This window comes from Camelus ferus, chromosome X (assembly GCF_009834535.1).
Source record: "Camelus ferus isolate YT-003-E chromosome X, BCGSAC_Cfer_1.0, whole genome shotgun sequence".
NCBI classification, from domain to species: Eukaryota; Metazoa; Chordata; class Mammalia; order Artiodactyla; family Camelidae; genus Camelus; species Camelus ferus.
Window position 1 is genome coordinate 34,278,689 of NC_045732.1, and position 18,379 is coordinate 34,297,067.

Genomic DNA, 18,379 nt, shown 5'->3' on the forward strand with positions numbered 1-18,379 from the left:
TTCCAATCCAAAAATGAGTGAGCATTTTCAAGGGAAATCCTGGTTACATTCATGGAATTCTTATTTAGTCTTATGTGAGAAGCCTTCTGAGACTTGAGTTCAATGATTTTATATCCTGTTATTGTTGTAGCTTTCAGGTCAGAGGCTTTGCTTTCCTGATAGCAGTTTGACTGAATTGCTTATTTTGCATCATTGGTATCATTTGGTATATGTGTGTTAGAAAGGAGGTTATCTGGATATTGTCATGTGGGATATTACCTTGATGCAACAGTGGAGTGGTCTTCATGTAGACTCCTTCAGAGGCCAAGAAACAGAAAGGCTCTTGGACCAGATTCATATGTGCAAATCACACAGTTCATTAAAACAATTTAAAATACACAACGAGAAACAAGGGAAATGAGATGCGGTAGGTTCACATACTTTGGATGGGGTACCAGTGGCAAGAGGGCCACGTTACCTGAATCCTAGGTTAGGCAATGGTCTTGTCCTTCTCTCGCTTAAAAAAAAACTTTGTTTTTGTTTTTGTTTGGGGGTGGGTGAAGTGGAGGTAATTAGGTTTCTTTATATGTTTTTAAATTAATTTTCTTAATTTTATTTTTTGTGGAGGCACTGGGGATTGAATCCAGGACCTTGTGCATGCTAAGTATGCACTCTATGCACTCTTGCCACTGAGCTATACCCTCCTCCCACCTCTCTCTGCTGCATCTGTCTTCCCCACTGACATTGTGGTTATGAGGACCAAAGTTGAAGTACAAGCAAGGAGGACCACAGACAGAAGGGGCCCCAGGCCAATGGCATGCATTACTCTACCGGAGAGACACAGGGGAAGTGCACCTGGTCATAGCCCGCCAGTAAGCCTGCTGAATAGTCATGGATTTTATCTGCATTTTTTGGGTAAAGCACACGTGGGGCCAGAATGGGACTATACTCACCAATGGATGGTTGATTTGGGAAAATGACATTGCTTCCAGCTATTTGTAAAGATTATGATTTGGTCTTTCCATCCCTTTGTAATGCTCAATAGACTTGACTTTTTTCAGTCATAGACTGCATTTATTCTACCTTTAACATATCTTACAGGTTGCCAAATTACTATAAATTTAACACATCTTCAGAGTTGTTGGTGTCTCTCAAGCCATTTGCTTACTCATTGTTGGTACTTTACTTAGTGTATGCGTATGCGTGTTAAAGCTACTAGTTTTACTGCAATTTATGCTTGACACTTCTAATGAGTTTCAGTCATCCTGTTTGTTTTACTCTGGGACCACCAGTGGATGAATGAACCCATCTGGACTTAAATATTTACACATCTGTAAAACGAAGTGGAGGCAGGCGATCCTGGAGACTCAGTCTTTTTGCCAACTACCCCTCCTTGTGCAATTCTCAGAGGGTTAGATAATTTAGAATGTATAAAAGCAAAACAGAGGAATAAGCCTCTGTTTTCCACATTGGGGAATAGGTTGGGAATGTAGAAGGTGTGACATTTAGCATTTTACACTGAGTAACAGTGACCATTTTACAATGATGACAATGATGGCAATGCTATCTTATATTGTACCACACAATACTGGTAAAGGGTTTTGAGTTAAATTACATTTGCTGATGACCAAAGCAACCATGTAAATTAACATACAGAAGGTAATGATGCCACTTTACAGACAAGGACATAATCAGGGGAAGTGAAATGACATGTGCTAATTTCAGGCCCCTCACTGACTGGACCATGTTCTTATAAATAAATACCTTTATTACAAGGGGAGCTAACTCACAGCTGTTTCTGTTTTTCTTTAACACATTTATTTTCTGGCTCTGATTCCACATTTACCAAACAAACTTCCAACCTAGAACTTTGTTTTCAGTTTGAGTGCTCAGTGTAGTCAGATCATTCTGGATGCCGGGATATTATCTCGCCAGTATGTTTTATAATCAATATTACTACACAGACACATAAACTATAAGCTCAGTGGATACAGAGATCAAATCTGTTGGGTGACTATCTTATCCTCAGTCCCTTGCACCATGCTTGGTGCGCTGTTAGTATTAAAAGGGCACTTTGTTGAATGAAAGAATGAATTAATAGATTAACTGATGAATGAAAGGACAAAACCTGAAGTGGAAGGCTGGATTTCTCCCTTTTAAGTGCACCTAGCAAGCAAATAGAGAAACTAATTTAGAAACTAAGCTATCCTGTAGTGGGATGTCTGATGTTTTCCTCTCCTTGGGAAAACTCTGTTTTCATGACCTGGTACCTTGAGGTAGCTCTCCTGGTACCCAGAGGTGGTTATTTCTGTCCAGAACTGATATGTCCTTCCATGATCTGATAGTGATGGACTATCCAGCGATGAGTGACACCTGGTATCATGAATACAAAGAAGGTCTCGGAACTCTGAAGTGTACCAAAGACCCAAGGTGCTCCATGCCAAGAGGAAGAAAATATCTTGCTCTCTCTTTGGAATATTAACTTTCTGCATGGCTACCAAAGCTGTCTGAATATAACCCAAGGCCATAAAATATTCAGGGATAAAGCTTATTCACTTTCCCACATTTCCCAAGATACATGGTATGGCTGGGCCAGGATATAAATTTGATTTTAGAAAATGCCATGCTGTCCTCAAAATCTCTCCACTGACAAAGCTTGTCAGAAATCTGACTCTTCTTTTTGGCAAAAGTTCTCTCCCAAGAGACTTCAAATTCTTTTATATAAATGATCTCAAGCACCTCACTCCTCCAGTTAAGGCTAAATCTTTGTACTGAAAACAGCAGAGGCCCTCTCCCTTTATTTCTTCCTCTAATCTCTCCCACCCCCAAGTGCCCCACTCAGAACAATAATTTGGGAAATTTGTTTATCTTTTTGATTACTGATCAATAGCAAAAGATAGCAGGAAAAATTGCTGGCAGGAGTGTAAATGAATACAATTCTGTGATCCCAAAAGTCAATTTATCTGCACATATGCACAAAGGAAGTGTATACGTATATTTGTCAAAAGATACATTCAAGGATATTATAATACTATTTGTAATATCTCCAAAAGTCCCTCATCAGTGAAATAGAGAAATAAACCATAATATATTAAAAAAAAATACAGTATTATGTAGCCATGAGAATGAATAATTTACAACTACACACAAAAATATGGATAATTCTCACAACTTATTGTGAAAGAAGCCAGACACGAAAAGAGTACATAATTATTCCATTCATACAAAGTTAAAAAAAAAAACAGGTAAAACTAATCTGTGTGGTTAGAAGTTAGGCTAGTGGGTACCCTTGTGGAGGGGGTGGCGACTGGAAGGAACACTTCCAGTCCTTTGGAAGCATGTAGAATTCTGGTAACAGTCTATTCCTTCACTTGGGTGCTGGTTATACAGGTGTGTTTGGCTTGTAAAAATTTATTGAGATGTACATTATGATTTATGTGCTTTTTTGTATATATATAATGTACTTCAATAAAAGATTTTTTTAAAGATAGCCAGAACAAAATTTTTGTTCTGAATGAGAAAATAGGGCAGTGCATACACCACAAGGTGAATAATCAATAACACTGAAATGGATAGAAGTGAAAAAATGAGAGCCATAACTTGTTATATGTAAATATGAGGTGAAATATCTTCTATCTTGATAAATGATAAAATACTTCTTCCACCCCTCCTTATCTGATACCTCCTTCCCTCTTCTCTATTTATATTGGATGGGAATTTTGTATCAACCATATGAAAGCCTTAATGTATTTTTGTCAACATTGCTCTGAAGAAAAGATGCTAGTAGCTGGTTTTCAAATACACACATACACACATCCAAGCGCAAAGCACAGAAAAATTGATAAAATCAAAGTTCTACTGAGACTGCCTATTTGTTAATTACTAAGTAATTTTTTTTTCTGATAGAAGGAAAATTGGTGATTGTCAAGTCTCCTGAAGCATTTACTTTTTTTCCCCTTTCTAGAAGGGAAGGATTGAAATGCTAAATCACCCTTTATAGAAGACATTAGTCTTTTCATAAGGAGCAAGAAATCCAACATGAAGTGGAATGACATTTTCTTTCTTTGTGTTTACTTTGCTGCTTTGCCTGATTAATGTTCTAATAAGAAGAGGAGAGAGAAGCAAGGAGAGCAGTTGATGCAGAAAGGTTTAATCAGTCCCAGAACACTCAGGATTCTAGTGTACCCTAGCTTACTTATATATGCCATCTTAGGAAGAATAAGACAATTCTGCCAAGACTTCTGCATGGGAGATTCGAATACCCAAGTGTAATGAAAAGAAGTCAAAGATAAGGCTGGTGCAGCTGAAGGGATTTTCTTAGGGTTTCCTAGTAGTGACGTGTTTTGTTTAATACGAAAATTGTAAACTCTTGAAACTAACACAACATTGTGAATCAACTATACTTCAATAGAAAACAAAAACATTACCCACCCCACCCCCACCCGCGCCCAAACCCTGTAAACTCTTAATCTTGAAAGGACCTGAGGGGAAACTGTCCCAGTGGCCACATTATACTGTAGAAGAAATAAAATAATTTTCTTCAATGCTGAAATCTTCTTTTAGAGAATGTTACATATGAAAGTTAATGTCAAAATCTTTGTGCAAATTTTACCTGTGTATTTGTCTTAGGCAAATATCAGTGGTTAGGGTCCACAGACTAAAATAGACTAAGTTATTAGCCTGACCCAAATCAAAAATTGAATTCAGCTTCCTGGAGATAAAAGGTATATACAATGAAACCCAGTACAGCCCCCTAACACTTAATCTTGTGGAAGTTTCCAGATGATTGAGGAAAGACTGTAATGTACATTTGTTTCCAGGGAATGTGGCCGTCTGCTAGCATTTCTTTGGTCTTACTGAACAGGTTGGCTAATGACACTATGGGAGCTCGCTTTCGAGTACATGGATGCAACAGGAAGATGCAGAGAGCTAATGCCTCTCAGGACAACCCTTAAACAACTGGGAGTTGGAGTTGGCAGAGAAATGCCCTGGCCCCTGTGGGGTGATTCTGGAATATATTCTATATACTCCACTCTCCCAGGGAGTTCCCAGCAGGATGGAGCCCCAGTGACTGCAGTAACCTGTCCTTTAACACGCCTTCTGTTGGCTTTTCTCCCCCCTTGTTTTTCTCCACTTCCTCACATATGCCGCGTTAGATCACCTCCCTAATAAAATGCATCTCAAGATCTGCTTTCGGTCAGGAGTGGGGCAAATTATGAGTGGTAGTGGTTCTTGGATTGCCTGGGTGAATGAACTCCTCCATGCCCCTAGCCACAACCTCTCCAAATCAAAGGTAAACTCGATCCCAGTTCCTATTTCTGGGTGAAGGGAATGCTGCTGCTCTGGATGGTCTGAAGGCTCAAAGCCCTGTTTCAGCACCAGGGGTGATGTCAGAATTTATCTTTTGCCTGCAGCAAGTCTTGAGAGACCAACTGCAAAAATTCACAACTGAGGAATGGGACTTATGATCACTCTTTTATCATTCTGATGAATTTTAAATGTACTTTTAAAGGAAGATTATTCATAAATTGGCCCAATTTTATATTTGTACTAATTAATGACTCATACATTAGGTTCTTGTGTTTATTTAACAAATACTATAATTTCCTGTGTGTCAGACACTGCTAGAGACCCGTGATACATCGATTAAAAACAGCATACATGGACCCCATTCTCACGGAACTTGCATTCTATTAGGAGATGCAGACAATAAGCTACCAATGAGATAATCTACTTTTGAATTGTAACTGTGATAAGTGCCATGAAAGATAATATATCAATTTGATTAGGTTTCAGAACTTCTAGAGACCAAACACTGTGCAAACCAACAAAGTAGAATTATTGATATATTTATTCTTAGCCTTCTTGAAGTGGTTACCATGTCTTTTACCTGCTTAGTTTTATTTCCCACTCTGTCTAACAGGTAAAGGATATAGTGCAGCATGTTTCTATTTTGTTACTCTCAACAGCACAATGACTGTCAATGCTACTAACTGGTTCCACAGAAGCTTTTACTGCTGCCTATAGTGGCAGAATGAATTATTGACGGGGTTAATCTTCTCCCAAATAATTTAGGCCTTATGCAATTTACAGCAGTAAGTTTCACAAGTGTGTATTCACTACAAAAATCTCCCCTTTTGGCTTTCATAAAAGATGTAGGAGACATTTGTTACCTTGTCCTGTCACCCTATGTAGTGTTAAATATAATAGCAATGGTTTAATGTCATAAAACACTGAGAAGGAAGGCTGCTGAGACTTGAATATAATCAATTTATTCCAATTCTAGTTGAGGTGAAAATTTATTGCTAAATCGCCTATTTGAAAGCTGCTTTGGTTATTTAATATTGATCTCAAAATGATTAAGAAGTGGAACACTATTGATCTTTAAGCAACAGAAAAAAACCTTGTAATGAGAGTAAGAACCAGATTGCAAAAATTTTAGGTTATAGAAGTAGATTTTAACGGTCCCCATTAACTGCTAGAGTTGAATTTGCAACATAGTTCTTTTGCTTAGGTTGGAAATTCTCACAAGGTAAAAAGTCCAGTTTGTTAACTGTGGAATGATATATAAATGTTGATATCTTTAAAGGGCTTGTAATATAGGTACATTTGACTATGACCACCAATGATTTAGATCTAAAATCACTAACTCATCACTAAATCTTAGAAAACTACTTTAGTGATGAAGGGGAAGGCATACGACAACTCTTCTTAGTTCGTGCTTTCTGAATGATTTCCCGGTCATGCCATGTCCTGGTATTCTTTGAGCTAGAATGATCCGTATACACCTCCTGGTGCTTTAAAGCTGTTTCATATTACTTGGGGAGAAATATCAAAGAACTCATAGTGATATCTTGATGATTTAGGTTAAAAAAACCCTAAATTTTCCAGATAACTGAAATTTATTCCATTAATAAAACCGGCTGTTTTAGATGAAAACCTTTTCATAAATTTCCTTGCCTTTCTCTCCTCAAAGAAGTAAGTTTTTCGGGACCATTTCTGGCTTCTCAGATAAAGCTCTCCCCCATAAGGAGCATGTTTGTACAACGTTCTAAGCACCTGTGCATGTCTATTTCCCCTATAAAATCCTCTTCATTCAATGACTAAGGATTTTCAAATAGGCTTTTGTGTTTTATTTTTATTTTTTTCTTGCATAAACATTGGGCTCACTCTTTGGGAATAAATATGTTTTTCTCTTCTCCATTTTTATCCACAATCTTCCATTCTCCTAGACGCTATTTAGACCATATTTTTCAACATCCCAGCACTAGCCAGGTACAGAAATTCTTATCCTTACCGGGACCCTTAACTTATAACAAATTCCACAACCACCCTAGCAATGACAATAAAGGAACTAATACAAAAATTGGTCACATCATTTTATAATTCAATTCCCATTCTTTTGTATGATTTCCATTCCACCTGCTGAATTCCAAAAATCTTTTTTTTTCAAAGCAGCTGTTGATTTGAACGAAATCTTTCTTTGTCACACTCTTCTAAATTTCAACACCAGTGATAAAATCTACCAGTAGAAATTTAGTTTCTTAAATTCAAAATTCTCACCTTTCCTGAGCTACCCCATCTCTGTACAGGTATATACATTAATGTGCCATTTATATTCAACTTGCTTTCTTGGGATGGACGACTATAAATAAGGTAAAAACTGAAGCTGAGAAAATAGAGTCAAAATTAAATGGTAGTTTTATGATAGTAATTTTACTCAATTTATAATGAAGATCTGAATTAAAGCGTCACGTTTCATCTGAGATAAACGATATTAACATTTGTATCTTTGAGCCCTGTATTGTATTAGCTATCACGAGTTTGAAGGTAAGGCTAGCAGAAGCTTTGTTTTTTCTTTTCAGAAGGCTTTAGTATAAAATTGGCCATACTCAGTGTTCCAGTTTCAAAGGACAACAGCAGTGGCAATCTCCCCACTTGCTAATTAACATTTCATTACCAGGCTCTAACATCCTGGCCATCCATTGTTACCAATTCAAAAGGTGTGCTTTTTGCTTTCAAAAGGGTTTTATTCTTAAATTGAAAAGCAAAGTACATTTGGTTTCATTCAAAAATATCTGAAGAGGTACTTTATTATTTGAGGATTCATACATTGTCTATCTTTCTGTTCTTTATACTTATTAACAAATTCCTGCCACTCTAAATCCTAGCAGTATTCAGATGCTCAATATAATTTTATTCACATTCTGTTAAATAAATATTAGCTTAAAATTATAATACCAGTAATGCTGAATACAATTCTAAGTGACTGCCAATCTAATAGTAAACATTTTACTTCTTTAAAATTCCCTTCTTCAGGTCTCTTTTTTTCAGCACCATATGCTATCACATGGACCATCAAAAACCTTTCCAAGCTAGCATGGTATTTCACATTTTATTCAGTGGATTCTGATTTAAAGGGCATCTTGATAAAGACTGCAGATGAGAGGAATCATTCACAAAGACAGGAGATTATTTAAATGAATATTATGATTAGGAAGTACATTGATAAGGACATCAGAATTTGAGAGGTAGGAGAGTAACAAAACCTATTCAATAAACATCATTCACTTAAAGAGCAGGAAGTTTTATTTTAATTTTAATGATTATAGCTTAAGTCTCTAAAAGAGTTGAAAGAGAAGAAATCTAAGAAATCTTCATCTTCATCCTATTGCTTCTCAAAGACAAGAGAAATAGGCAGTCTTTGAGGTCCAGGTGGGAGGAACCATTCACGATTCTCGGAGGCTGCTACTCCCAGAGCCAGTGAGTCACCTGGAGAATCTGCAGGTCATTGGCCTCTCTGAGGCAGGTATCACTAAAACCCACACCAAAAGGTTTTGCTCCAGATCCCTCTTACTCTTGCTGAGGGTCCCAGCCTCTTTCTTGTGGAACCATTCTTTTTTTTGGTTGTATATTTTGCTCAAATAAAATGGCTTACTTTACAGGAAGTCATGTTGCCTCCAACATCGGTGTGAATGGCAATGACATTCTTGTCTTGGAAGCTCAGGTAGAGTCAGATGCTTTTGAATTTCTGAGAAAAATATCCCTCCATTCTTTGTGTGTGTGGGGAGGGGGTGGGTGTTGTGGGTATGAGTATGTGTGTGTGTCTAACCACAATGACCTCAGGACAAGTGAGATGCTGGCAGTGAGAATTTGTGAGAGTAGAGGACTGTAGGAGAGTGAGGAAAGAAGTCTTCTCAAATAGATGCTACTGATGCCCCACTCCTATTCCGTCAAAGCATTTTAGTGCTGAACTTCTAACTGTCAGCACTTGAATTCCCTCGCTGAGAAAGTCCTCCAGTCTTCAGGGCCTGCTATGTCCACCTTTGGGACAGACTTGAAATGTCCTGGAGTCCTCCCTCACCCACACCACCTGCTAGATATAGACCTCAACCAATGATTGACAGGAGTTAGAGTGTAACTATGCCAGTTCCTTCATACTTCTGAAGATGAAGGTGAGGTACTTCTGAGCTGTCTATTCTACACTGTCTTCTGGAGTTTGCTAGTGGGCTTATGCTCCAGTTTTATGAAAGTCCTGATCAATGTAATAGCATAACAAAATACACAACCAAAATAACAGGCAAAACTTTCAGAAAGGAAGGGGAAAACTATTATCTGCAGTTATATACTTTACCTAAGAAAATCACCTGAACACTTTTAGAATTAAAGAATTCTATAAAATGTCAGGATGAAGATACACTTTCATACACATCAGAAAATACTATTGCAGTTAAAACATTAAATCAACAATAGTATTAATATCATCAAACCCAAAAGGCACAGCTCTAACGTGAAAATGCAGGACCTCTATGGATGAGACTGAACAACAAAAATACAGCAACGTGTCATATTGCTGAATGAGAGAATCAAATGTTTTAGTGATTGCATGTCTTACCAAATTCATTTAAAGGTTTAACTCAGTCTCAATCAAAATTCCTATATTTGTAAATAGGTTCAGTTACTTTAAAGTTTAGCTGGAAGAATAAATAGGAAAGAACAATTGAAAAAATATGAGAAAAATCATAAAAATTTGAAAATTTACCATAAAGCTACAGTAATGGAGATGTGATATTGGCCAAAGGGTAGACACATAGATCAATGGAATAGAATGGAAAGCCAAGAAGTAGACCCTGGGAAAGCCCAGAAATATACTCAACTGACTTTTCAATTCAAAGTTTTATGGAAGTAATTGTAAATCCACATGCAGTTATAAGAAATAATCCAGAGAGATCACTTTTACCCCTTTCCCAGTTTTTCTCAACAGAAACATTTCACAAAACTACAGCAAAATACTGCAACAAGAATACTAACATTAATACAATCTATTAATCTTATCCAGATTTCCCCAGTTTTACTTGTATTCATTTGTGTGTGTGTGTATTTAGTTCTTTACAAGTTAATTGTGTCTATAGGTTCATGTATCCACCATCATAGTCAAGATATAGAATAGATTTTATTGTATGTATTTCTAAAAGTTTTATAGATTTAGATTTTACATTTAAGTCCATGATCCAGTTTGAGTTAATTCTTGTATAAGATATGAGATTTATGTTGGGGTTCATTTTTTTCTTTGCCTATGGATATTCAATAGCTTATTTTATTTTTCTTTGTCAAGATTGTTTTAGCTATTCTAGGGCTTAGTTACCTTCCATATAAATTTTGGAATAACTTTGTCTATGTCTACAACAAGCTTTGCTAAAATTTTAATAGGAATGATTTTAAACCTAGAGATCAGTTTAGGGAGACCTGAAATCTTTACAATGTTGAGTCTTCTAATCCAAGAACATGGCACATCTCTCCATTATTATTTGACTTCTTTCATTAGCATTTTGTAATTTTCAGCATATAGATCCTGTATATGTTTTGTAAAATGTATACCTAGCAATTTCATTTCCTTTAAGAGATTGTGAATGGCATTGTGTTTTTAATTTTGGTTTCCTAATGTTCACTGTGCATATATGGAAATGCCATTGATGATTATGTGTTGATCTTATATCCTGCAATCATTGAAAACAGACTTTTTTTTTGTAGATTTCTTTGGATTTCTACATAGAAAATCATGTCATCTGCAAATATAGTTTTTCTTCCTTTCAATCTGTACATCTTTTATTTATTTTCTTGCCTTATTGCAGTGACTAGAATTTTCAGTACTATGTTGAATAATAGTGGTAAGAGTGGACATGATTACCTTGTTCTTGATATTAGGGAAAAGGCAGTGAGTCATTCACCATAAGTAGGATTTAGCTATAGGTTTTTTGTAGATGCTCTTTATCAAGTCAAGACAATTCCTCTCTATTCCTCAACTGCTGAGAGGTTTTTGTCATGAAGGGGTGTTGGAGTTTTTCAAATGCTTTTCTGTGCCAATTGATATGATTATTCCTTAGCCTGTTGATATGATAGATTACATTAACTTTTTTTTTAACATTGAATCAGCCTTGCATACCTAGAGTAAATCCCATTTAGTCATGATATTTAATTCTTTTTATATGTTGTTGATTTGCTTTGCTAATGTTTTGTTGAGATTCTGCGTCTAAGTTTATGAGAGACATTGGTCTCAAGAGTACTTGTTTTGCATCATCATAGCCTGCAGAGTAGTGCTTGCCTCATAAAATGAGTTTGAAAATGTTCTCTCTTCTATTTTTCGGAAGAGATTGTGTAAAATTGTTATTGACTCTTATTTAAATGAATTCTGCAGCAAAAGCTCCTTTGCCTGGGAATTTTTCTTTCTAGACCTTTTAAATTATGAATTCATTCTTCAATGGCTAAGAGTCTATTCAAATTATCTGTTTCATCTTGGTTGAACTGTGGTTCTCTTTTGCCACTGCCCTGAGCTATGCTAGTGTCTCCGGGTCAGGTAGGGGAGTCTCAAGTCCATGGGGACAAAGAGGTTTCCCAGATCTGGCCACTTGTTGTGGCCACTTGTTTTGCCTACCTCAGTATCCCTCGGTGGAAGGAGGAGTCTCAGTCTGTCTCAACAGGGACGGAGAGTGTTTATCATTAGAAGGCCTCCCAGCGATGCCATGTTCACCTCATATTCTAAAAGAGACTCCTGTTCCATTCAGGGCTGCCTTCTTTTCCTAGGTTGGAGGTTGGGAAATGCTGGGCCTGACTCAACCTCAATTAGATGTATGGATATAAGATGCCTGGCCACTGTGAAGTTTTTCTACTCTTGAGATTTCAAATCAGCCTTCTTCTTACCACCTTGCAAGGTTCTCTTTTGGTTGTTTCTTGTGTTATTTCCAGGGTTTATAATTGTACTTGGTTGGGAGGAGTAGGGAGAAATGGATCTACACTATTTTAACAGACTGGAGATCCCAACTGATTTTTGACAATGGTGCAAAAGCAATTCAATGGAATGATATTCTCAACAATGGTTCATATAGTAGCTGTCCACATGCAAAAAAAAAAAAAAAAAAAAAAAAAAAAAAAGAAAGAAAGAAAAGAAAAAGAAGGAAAGAAAGAAAACAAAAGATTACCTTGACACATAACTCAAACTTCATACAAAAATTAACTCAAGTGGATCACAGATCTATGAAATATAAAACCATCAAACTTCTAGAAAATGACATGGAAGAAGTCTACACTTCCTTGGGTTCAGCACTGAGTTTTCCAATACAAGACCAAAAGCACAATCCATGAAAGAAAAAAATTATAAATAGACCCTAACAAAATTAAAAATGGTTGCTCTCGTAAAGATTGTTAAGAGAGTCTAAAGACAAGCCATATACAAGGAAAAAATTCTTGCAAATCACATATATAACAAAGGACTTTATCCAGCACATAAAAGCATTAAAACTCATCAATAAAAAATGACAGACACTATATTGATGGCTGCAGGTCATTACACATTTGTCTAAATCCATAGAATAAAGAGTGAACCCCAGTGTAAACTATGGACTTTGGATGATTATGATATGTCAATGTAGGTTCATCAATTGTAACAAATGTACCACTCTGGTAGGGGATGCTGATAATGGGAGAGGCTACTCATTTGTGGGGGCAGTGGGCATATGGGAAATCTTGGTACACTACTCTTAATTTTGCTGTGAACTTAAATTGTTCCAAGTCTTAAAAAAGTGAAAATACAGGAAAAAGATCTGAAGTGGAGATATATCACTAAAAAAAGATATATGAATGGAAAGTAAGCATATAAAAAGTTACTCAACATCATTTGTCACTGGGAAATATAAATTAAAACAACAATAAGATACCACTATGCACCTATTAAAATGGCTTAAATTAAAAAAAAATGACAAAACCAAATGCTGACAATGATGGAGAGCAACAGGAACATTCACGTATTGCTGATAGGAATCCAAAATGATACAGACACTTTGAACAACAATTTGGGAGTTTCTCACAAAGTTAAATATAGACTTACTATATGACCCAGAAATCTCACTACTAGGTATGTACCCAAGCGAACTGAAAACTTATTTCAGAGAAAAATAACTGTACACAAATGTTTACATAAGCTTTGTTTATAATTTTCCCAAATGGGAAGCAACTGAGATGTACTCCAGAAAGTAAAATGAATAAACCAACTGAGGTACATTCATAGAATAGAATAATATTCAACAACAGAAAGGAATGAGCTACTGATTTATGCAGAGACGTGGATGCCTCTTAAATGCATTTTGCTAAGTGGAAGAAGAAAGACTTGAAAGATTTCATTCATATTACATTATAGAAAAGATAAAACTCTAGAAACAGAAAATAGACCAGTGGTTGCAGGGTGTAGTAGATTAAATGATGTAATGGTCAGGGCTCTCCAGAGAAATAGGACCAATAGGAGGGAGAGAGACAGAGACTATAAGAAATTGACTCATATGATTATAAAGGGTGGCAAGTGCCAAGATCTGCAGTCAGTAGGATGGAGACCCAGGAAGAGCCAATGTTTCAGTTTGAGTTTGAAGGCAGGAAAAACATTATGTCCCTATCTGAAGGCATACAGGCAGAAAAAATTTTCCCTTATTCAGCCTTTTGTTCTCCGTAGGCCATTAATTGATTGAATGAGGCCCATTCACATTAAGGTGGGCAATCTGCTTTACTCAGATTACAAATTCAAATGTTACTTTTATCCAGAAACACCCTTGTAGACACCCTCAGAATTTGCATCAAATAGTTGGGCACTTCTTGACCTAGTCAAATTGACACAAAAAATTAACCATCACAAGCACCTACTGTATAGCACAAGGAACTATATTTAATATCTTGGAAAAGAATCTGAAAAAGAAAAAAAATATCTGAATCACTTTGCTGTACACCTGAAACTAATACAACATTGGAAATTAATCATACTCAAATGAAAAATTAACCACCATACATGGTATTCCATCAAAAAAAGATGTTTGAGTCTTAACCCCCAGTACCTATGAATGTGACTTTATTTTGGAAATAGGTATTTGTAGATGTGATTGAGTTGAGTTCTTGAGATGAGATCATCCTGGATTTAAGGTAGGCCCTGAATCCAATGACTGGTGTTTTAAAAAAGAGAAAGAAGAAAGAGATTTGAGATACAGAGATACAGACACACAGAGAAGAGAGCCATGTGTAGCATGGGCAGAGGTTGGAGTTATGCAACAATAAGCCAAGGAACACAAAGGTTGCTGATAGCTACCGGAAGCTAGGAGAGAAGCAGGGAACAGATTCTCCCTTAGAGCCTCCAGAAGGAGCCAACCCTGCTAACACCTTGATTTTAGACTTTCGGCTTCCACAACTGTGAGGAAATGAATCTTTGTTGTTTTAAGCCACCCTCTGGTAATTTGTTACAGCAGCCACAGGAAACTAAAACACCAGGGGTTGGGGGAGTAGTCATTAGTTGACTGCAAAGAGAAGACATAGGAGAAGCTTTAGGGGATGAATCTGATCTGTATGGTACTCGGATGATAGAGGCATGTCTCTATGCATTTGTCAAAACCTATAGAAATGTACAACTATTAGAGGAGGTAATCAGGAGGTGAATACTGGTTGACCATTAAGTTGGACCCAGGCAATCAAAGGCTCTTCATCCCCTCCCCAGTCCTTGAAATGTATGCTCTGTCAACCATTCACACAGTAGGAGCTATTCCAAGGACACAGCCTTAAGGGAGTAAGGTGTTGAGACTATTTGGATGCTATACATCATTGAGCCCAGTTCAGGCCTCTATATAAACTTTAAGATTCTGGCAGGTGGATGCATAGATTTCCTTGTCTTACAGCTACCCAAGACAAGCCTTGTAAGTTCCCTTACTTATTAAAACTGCCACCTTCCAGTGTACAGTGGCCTGCCTCTTTCTTTGGTATCTCCCTGCCCTCTATGTACAGGGCCAGTTTTTAAAACAACAACAACAACACAAAGAATAAAGTTTGATGTTGCAATGCAGATTGTGATAAATTTATATAACAGGACTACAAACATATGACATAAGCTCACTTAAGTGTCTAGGGGAAAAAAAAGAACTGGCCTAAGTAATTTTTTGGAAAACAGTGTTTTGACTGACAACTGTAAGGCTGTCAGGAAGGAACTGTGACAAAAGATTGACAAAAGGAACTGTGTGTAAGCATTGTACTCTGGTTAATGTGTTAATCTCATAAGGGTATGTGTTAACAATTCTAAAACTTCTTCATATGTGTACTGGAACTGAACAAATAAATAAATGGATAGTGTAAGGTGGGAGTCAAGTTTCTCACTGTTGGTGAGAGAAATAACTGAAGTGCAGAAGACTAGAATGATCCATGGACTAATGGATTAGAGTTGGAGATTAGAGTATGAACTCATGCTTAAGCTTAATATAGACATAGATAAAGACAGAAATAATCATGGCTATGCATGTACATGGGTGGGAACACATGTATATGCTTTCTAGCTCTGTCCACTGAGAGGGTCCAGAAGCAATGAGACCCCAGTAGGAACAAGCAAATCCAGAGCCCCCATCTTGGTTTTTAAGACCATTTTTCAATAAAAAGAACCAGAGTTACTTGTGGAAATAGCTGGTTCTAGGGCTACGGCAGGGAAATACAAAATGAACCTACAGCGTCTTGTAATACCAGAAAGTAAGGACGAACTCAAAAACCAAAAGTATGAAGGCATGTCAAAGGGACACAGGAATCAATCTAGAAGAGTTCCCAATGGCCGGAAGTGGGACAATCTGAACAACAATATAAGTAATCTAGTTTAGGATTATAGCCCAAACTACAAAATAGATATGTGTCCTTAATGATATAAGTAAGCAATTGAATAAATAAATAAATGGTGCAGAAGAGACAACTCTTCCTTATAGAAGAGTTCCAAATACTATTATGTAGATGCTCTTCACTCTAGGATGTGATTAATTCTACTTCACTCTTCTTCCGCCATTGAGTGTGGCTTGGCCTTACTGACTCACTTCCAAAAAATCGAGTATTGAAAAGAGGAAAATAGTAACTTTATAGCAATACTACCTTAAGCAACTAGGTTAACATGACCAGTTATTAGTCAGGTTGTTAATATTGTGTGCTCTTTGATATGGCAAAATGAGGAGAGGACTTTGTGTCTATGTGATTCTTCCTCCAAACCCACCACCTCAATTTAATCATGGGGAGAACATGAGAAAAACCCAAATACAGAGACAGCCCACAAATAGCTGACCATTAATCCTTAAAACTCTCACAGTCATTAAAAAAATAAGAAAACTTTGAAACTGTTATAAACTAGAGGAGACTAAAGAGACATGACAATCAAATAAAACACAGTATTGTGGATTGGATTCTGTAACAGAGAAAGAACATTCATGGGAAAACTGGTGCAACCTGAATAAAATCTAGAGTTCAGTTAAAAAAATCATGAAGGTACTAAGTCATAAAATATACCCTTTATCAGCAATATGAACCACCATTAATTTAGCCTCAGTGAATTTTAATTTAATGTTATAAACTCTATTATCAAATATTTACCAATAAAAATTCTATAGTGTTCTTAAAGAACTTCATACATCAGAGTTATTAACCAAAATAATACTAAAATTTATATTTCTTATACTAAAAAGAACATTTCCACTGGCTCCAAAGGAGAGTATTCACCTCGCTTTCAGGTTGGTGTCTTATCTTTATTTCTCATTTTCTCTCTCTCTCTCTGGGGGTTTTTCTCATTTTCTTTTCATACACCTCTTATTTCCTCTTTTTCCTGTTGTGTTTGCTCCCTTGGACACTCTACTCTGCCTTATAACGTCATTTTATTTATTAGATGAGTGACTTCTTCTAGAATTACATAAATAGTGTCATCACCAAAGATTTTTCTGTCTCTCATTTGTTGCTGTGAATCCAGAATTCCATTATTGAGGACTGCTGAGCACAACAGATGTTATTATCTACAGGGAAAGCAAGGAGAACCTTTGAAATCGCATAGGCATATTTCTTTGCATTTCACGCACTTGCAAAGAATGCAAATGATTGAAAAAATGGAAAAATAAATTTGCTATATATTTAAATGTATTTGCTAGTCACCTGGTGGAGGATTAGATAGAAAGGCCTGGGAGTAGAGGAAGCCTTTTCCTACTTGCCTGTTGTCTGCTGTGATCTTCTTTGTTCTATTTTTCCCTTCTATGAAATAAGCAGTGAGGTGATTTTGACAAAGAACCTCTGTGTCTCAACTATACTATATAATGCAATCCCTGGTAAGCATGCTTCATCCTATGGCTCCCAGGCTCCTATTTATTGTTCCTCAGGCACATTCTTAAGAGACAAAAAGTAAGTGTTTTTTTTTTTTTTTTAAACAAACTGAAAATTTCAATTCAATTGCAGTCTAAAAATATATAAAGAAACTTAATCTTGATTATCTGGATGAGTACTTTGTCATCACCTAGTACTGCCAGAGAGTTCCAGGAACCAAAATTGTTTATGATTATATTCACAAGGAAAGGCCAAGTATATTAGTACCTGCTGCATGAAGGGCCTTTTACAGAGGTTCAAATGGAGACCTGAGTCATCAAAGAGCTCTCAGAGTACAAGTCTCATCAAACAAAAAGAGTTAGAGCCATTACAGTCAGGATTATTTCAAAATACCAATGAATACATTGTGCAATCTTTTTTTTACATAAGAAAAAGGCAAAAAATAGGTAAGTAGTAACCCTGCAGTAACTTATTTTTAATTTTTCAGTATTGGATTTTAGAGTACAGTATTAAATTGACTATACCATCAAAGTAAAGGATTGGTGATTTAAAATTAGATCAGTGTTAAAATTGAAAAGTTGCATTAGTAGCAATAGCAATGAGACAGATGATGGCCCAATGTAAAAAAGAATCAATTAAATGTAAAAGAATCAATTAAACAAAAATAATGACATATTCAAATATATCAGCCTGTTTTCATCAAAACCAATGTCACCAATTTAGTTTTGGGAAAACATCCTTGATCATATTAATATTTTTAGTTTATTTTATT

At 36.3% G+C, this 18,379-nt stretch overlaps 1 long non-coding RNA gene across 1 annotated transcript; it reads right to left on the reverse strand.

Moving 5' to 3' along the window:
* Positions 1-205: 205 nt before the first annotated feature.
* On the reverse strand, positions 206-16,004 carry LOC116662018. Its single transcript, XR_004317993.1, has 3 exons — positions 15,994-16,004; positions 14,600-14,605; positions 206-280 (listed from the first exon to the last, which is right to left on the reverse strand). It is a non-coding gene; the product is annotated as an uncharacterized LOC116662018 (long non-coding RNA).
* Between the last annotated feature and the right edge of the window lie 2,375 nt (positions 16,005-18,379).